The sequence below is a fragment of the Periplaneta americana genome, chromosome 9 (assembly GCF_040183065.1).
Source record: "Periplaneta americana isolate PAMFEO1 chromosome 9, P.americana_PAMFEO1_priV1, whole genome shotgun sequence".
Lineage (NCBI taxonomy): Eukaryota > Metazoa > Arthropoda > Insecta > Blattodea > Blattidae > Periplaneta > Periplaneta americana.
In genome coordinates this window covers 154,294,757-154,301,151 of record NC_091125.1, presented here as the reverse complement: position 1 = coordinate 154,301,151, position 6,395 = coordinate 154,294,757, and positions in this window count along the sequence as shown.

Sequence of the window (6,395 nt, the reverse complement as noted above, 5' to 3'; positions counted from 1 at the left end):
GACACTTCTTCAGTGAAACAGAGCCCTCCTCCACTAGTCACCCACACTAGAAAGACAATTGATTCTGTGCAGGTTCTCTAATTTGCAGAGCTATCATATTGATAATGGTACTTCAAAATGAATGTATTTTTAGGCTACTGCTTAGGTAAGGGTAAATGCACACTCAATTCAGTGCAACATGGTAATAATCGAAGCTGAACATGTCTCAAGTGTTGCATGAATGTGTATTGTGTATGAATAGCCACTGTCCTTCCAGAATCTGTAGCTACTAACATGTATTTGTGTGTAGTAACGTTCCTACTTGGACTTGTCATGTACTTGTATTGTGTAGAGCCTGAATCAGACAGGAATGCTTGCAGGCTTGTTGCTCATATTTTCATTCATATCTTGATTAATAATCATGTAAGGAACAGAGGGGACAATTTACTGCTTGTAGAATGTGAAGGGGTGTCATCAGCATCATGCCTTTTTTTTCTTACAATAAAATTCTATATTATTTAATGTAACCTATATTCTCCATAAATGATCTTTACTGGAATTAGTCGAAAAGTTAAAAAAAAAAAAAAAATGTTTGTATATTGCTTGAGCATTGTTCAGTGCATGCACTGCTTCAAATAGGACATGAGATATTATTTTGATCCGGCCATAGGAGAAGCCCTTTTTTTCTGCAGGACCTTGAAAATAATCATTCATGCTTATTATCATTTCTAATGTCTATAGAGTGCTCTTTTAGGTTTACTCATTCAGGAGTGGGATAGTTTATATTATATTATATTAACTTGTATTCATATGAAATTTACTAGCAGTAAAATAAATATATAAATAAATATGGAAATCTCGTAGGATAAAATCTGGCTGTAAGACGGTTGAGAAACATGCTTGATATTTATTAGAAAAAAGTATTCAAAATGACGAAGTACTGATGTTTTGTTATATCTCTATCAATGACTGACAGTTGAGTTTGAAGTGACTTACCTTGGTCGTGGGTGTCAGAGTACTACAGTCAAATGTCATTTAACGAATTTCTAGGGAATCTGTCATTATTTTCGTTACACTGAAAGTTCGTTGTACTGGAATATGTCGTTTTAACGAATTTCTAGGGACCTTGTCATCATTTTCGTTATACTGAAAGTTCGTTGTATTGTAATATTGATCAATACTACTTCTTACACAAATGTCAACTCATAACTGTATGTTTTACTTTGAGAAAAAGTCTGTAATTTTTTTCTGAACTGAACGTTTTACAATTGATTCCTCTAGATAATTTACAATAACACTTGCACTTTTTGTCAATCCTCTGGTAATTTTTTTTGTCCAGCCAAAAATAGCAATACTTCGGCAAGAGATTTTTTTTTTTTTCACTATTATTGTCACTGCATACAGATTCTTCATCAATTTCACTCACACCATCTTCTTCTTGCATTACACTATTGACAATGGCCTCTTCTGTAACCTCCTTTTCAAGTCACTGCACTGTCGATATCAATGAAATCTTCTGGTTTCACGTCTGTAGGTGTGTTATTCTTCTCACATATCTGTCTTCAGAATTCTGGGTCCAACTCATCAATGTCATCGTCAGGCTCTTCTTTTTCTTCTTCAATCACTGGCAAAATTCCAGACTTCTGTTAGCAATTCATTATAATCATTAAGGGTAAGCTTCTCCATGCTGAAATGAACATTTCCATGGCTTCTAAAATTGATGGGATGAACAAACTACTTTGTTGTAATGATCATATGTATCATGAAGGGGGAATTTTTATTTTCGTTGTAGTGAAATTTTCGTTATATTGACGTTCGTACAATTGAAATAATTTAACGTGGAATCTTATGCAGGTAAGGAAGGGGAATACAATTTTTTTCGTTGTACTGACGAATTCGTTAAACTGGCATTTGTTAAAACGACATTTGACTGTAAAAAGTAAAAGAAAAGATATCTGGTTATCTTCATTCTAATGCTCTGGTCATTGCTTGCTTGATTGTAAGGTGAGAATATAAGTCACACTTTTTCTGACAGATTAGTACAAACTTTTTCTATCTTTCTTCCTCCTCACTGCTAACTGTGATGTTACATAGAAGCAGAAATATAATATGAGTTTTGTAACATGTTGCTCCTTATGCTGTACCTCCATCATACCGGAGTTGCAAGTGAACATAATTCGAATGGTTCATCTGTCACCACCGCATGCTGCAAGGTAAGACAGCTATGTCATTATGACAGTAGCTTTTGAATGTACTTAACAATGGATCACTGAGTTTCCAATGTTGAAAGAAAACTGCACTAATAAAAAATGTCCTTATGTCTTTATTGAACAGTCCTTATAATTTCGATATTAAACAAAGTTTTAATGCAGCTGTTTATGTTTAAAAAGTTGGACCCATACTTGACTAACCATTTAGAAAGAATTTGTATTACCAGGAATAGTGTATTCTGTCACCTACTTTCTGGATATACATACATGACTTCTTGAGAAGATAAATAGGTTTTTCTAAATGCTGAGACAGTTGTTTTGAGAGGCGTGTCTAATGTAGTTTCATTTTTCTGTTTGTGTCTACTGTTTGCGACAGTTCTAAGATTTACTACCAAACAAAATCATTTTCATTTGTTCTAACATTTAAAAGAAATGAATTGCCTGCCCGGTGTTGTAGAGAATTTCAGGAACGATTTCCTGAGCTGGATCCACCTACTAGAACAGTTCATAAAATAGTGAATAAATTCGAAATTACGGGATCAGTATTAGACAAAAAATCAAATCGAAGATATTACATTTTAACATAGGAAACACTTTATGATATCAGTTCTCGATTAGAGCAATCTCCGCGAAAACCTCTCACAAAGTTAACACAACAAATGGAGATGAATCGTTCCTCAGCATACAACACTACAAAATTACTAACATTTCAGTTCATGCCTTAGAGCCTGAGAATCGATACAGGAGAATCAATTTTTGTAACCGATTTCTTCAGTCTGTAAATGATGGCTATTTAGACCCACAATTAGTGATGTTTAGTAATGAGGCATGATTTCACTTGTATGGACGAGTTAACACTCAAAATAATCAGTACTGGTTAGTTGATAACCAAAGACTTATACACGAAAGTCTACTATATGATTCTACTTGTGTGTGGTGTGCTATAAGTGTGAAATGAATGATCGGCCCTATTTTCTCCATGAAACAGTTAATAATGACTGAGACCAAGCCTTATGTTTGGATTGGTTTTTTCCCCTCAGTTAACTGAAGAAGAGCAAAGGTACTGTGTGTTCCAGCATGACAAGGTTAGAGTTCATACAGCTACAACTTCATTGCATGCAATTGCTGACATCTTTGGTGAGAGAGTAATTAGTGAAGGATTGTGGCCAGCTCGATCCCCAGACTTCACGCCCTGCGATTTTTATTTATGGGGCAGTTTAAAACACAGTGTGTATAAGTAAAATACACGAATATTGGATGGACTGTAAAACAAGCAGAGGTGTAACATGTAAATCAAAATATGTTTAGATGCTACAACAATTGTCTCATAGCAAATGGGGAACACTTTCAACATCATCTTTAAAAAGATAAGCATTTTTTACAATATACAATTGGAAAAAACCTGTCTATTCTACAGTTTATTTCACGTGTTCTTGACTCACAACCGACTGTTCAGTGCTTCCATGAGCAGGCCATAGCAAAATAAATGCACTATATTTGTTCTCCAAGAAGCATATTAAAATTCTTAAAACAAGAATTCTGAAAATAATAAATATTTCATTTAAATATTCATGGCACAATTGGAGTTGGATTATGAATCATAGGGATTAGAACATCGAGGTGAAATGATGTGGAGTAAAATTAAGAAAGGATAATAAATATGTAAGAATTACAAAAGAGAAGACTGTTAATGAGATGGAAGAAATATGCCAATCACAAAAATGAGAAAAGAGCTCTACAACTGAAGGCAAATGAGAAGAAAGACGAGATTAGATTAAAAGGAATGAAAAGATCTCTAAATATCAGAATGGTAACAATAGCTAAATCATGAAGTAGATAAAGATTACCATCCAAGGTATACAGTTCACTTCGGAATTTTGAACACTTACATTTAAATAACATCATAGAGAAATAAATAATTTCATTTTAATGATTGGAGTATGAAAATGGTACCCAGTCTTAAGATTTTATGATTAATGCAATTATTCTTATGAACCATGTTAGTTGATGACACTGCTAAATTGACGAAATGATGTGACAAATAATGTACTGGTTACACTGTATGTGTTTCTGAAGAATGTTTTAGTAAACTGAGGTACAGAAAAACTCTCTCAAGAGGCTTTTCCTTATATCTTGAATCACTTGTTCTGGACATGGTGAAGAAAGACTAGCTGAACCAACTTCTTGGGGTGATAGGTGACATCAGAACAAGCATATTTTGTTATGTAACCATGGGTTGGAAGTGTCTTAACATGAAGTTACAGAGCATTGAATTGAACCTTTGTTTTGTCCTCCAAGGTCAACAGATCTGACACTGTTGGATTTCTGCCTATGGGAATACATGATAAGTATAATTTAGATTATATCAGTAGTGGACGAAATAGATTTTGTTGCTCATATTGAAGAAACACAATCATCAGAGGATATGTCAGCATTTTCGAGTGTTTAAGATAAACTGCCATGCTATTTACAGCTTTGCATCGAAGTAGTTAACCGGAGCGTTGAAGACTTAAAGTAAAAAAAGGCGCTAAGTGCCATTTTCGTAAAAATTGTGTCTTTACTGGAATAACAATTATGTAAATAAGAATGAAAGTCTATACTCTTTCCTTTGTTGTTTTAGTAGGTGTTCATAGATGTTTTAGTAGGTGATTGCTTTTGCAGGACTTGTATATACCAACCAGAGTCCGTGGATACCCAGGGTAGCACGATCAGCTAGTCGGCCGCTATTGTTATTCCATTTCAATACACTTGGGATAGGAACTTTTATAGTAAAACTCAATTTAGGCCAGTGTTCATGGCCCTTAAAATTAAAAATATTTGTCTCTGTTTTAGGCTACATTCATTCCCTATACAACTGTATATGGCAAATAGCCCACATTGGAATAACAATGGCTGATTTGTCAGCATTTCCTGCGCAAAGGATTGCGGTACTCTGGATATCCACGGACTCTGGTGCCAATTTACAGTCCCTCGATAATAATTAAATATGTGCTGTTATTATCGAGGGACTCCAGTGCCAATGGCTGGAATGTATATTATGACTCATTTTCCTAGAAAGTTTGAAAATGGCACTTTAATCGTTATCTTGTTGCTGCGCCTTCAAAATTCACTATGTGTTTTTAAAAAGATTTTGCAGGAGAGAGGAAAAAGTATTATACATCTTGATTACACAACTTTTAACACTGTATCACTTTGGAAAACGTATTATATGTCTTTCACGTGTTAAATTTTATGTTACCTTGTTAACATGTTTCGGCCTGCTATTAGCCATCAATTACCTTGTTATCATCAGAGTTCTGATGATGGCCAATAGCAGGCCGAAACATGTTAACAAGGTAACATAAAATTTAACAGGTGAAAGACATATAATACGTTTTCCAAAAAGAAAAGGTATTGTCACTTTTAATTCCCTTGATTTTCAAAGCTACTTTCGGTATAATTCCATAATTTATCATGTAATCATTGAAGTTATATCGAAAGTATAGCTTTGAAAATCAAGATAATTAAAAGTGACAATGCTTTTTTCCTTCTCCTGCAAAATCTTTTTAAAGAAACAGTGGATTTTGGAGGTGCAGCGGCGATTTACTTCAAGTCTTCAAATATATTTCTTCAGTAGTTATTGGGTATTATAAATTACATTTTTATGTATAAAGACTTTAATGCTCTGTAATGTCATTAGGAATAATTACTTCTGATCCATAGATACTTAACAAAATACCACATTATAATAATAATAATAATAATGATTTATTTTAGCTGGCAGAGTTAAGGCCGTAAGGCCTTCTCTTCCACTCAACCAGCAAAAAGTGTATATACATATGCATGAACTTGCAAAGAATTCAACAATTTGATTTAGATGAAAGTTACATGTATACAAGAGTTATTTACGAATTAAACAACAAAATACTATGAACTATTAATTAAACACTGAAATAAACTGGTAGCAGAATTAAACTAAAATACACAGAATGTTAATATATTTCAAATGATATTAGATAATAGAAAGAGATTATTATGAGACATTTTGAAAATACAGCACAATCAGGATGATGTCTAAAGAAAAAAGTAACAGTGTAGTCAGTGATAGTTTAAATCAGTATGATTGGAGTGAAATGCTAATAAGGTTATCTTTTAAGCTGTTCTTAAAGGTGTTTGTTGTCTTGCAGCCCCTAATACTTTGTGACAAGGAATTCCATTGACGCGAGG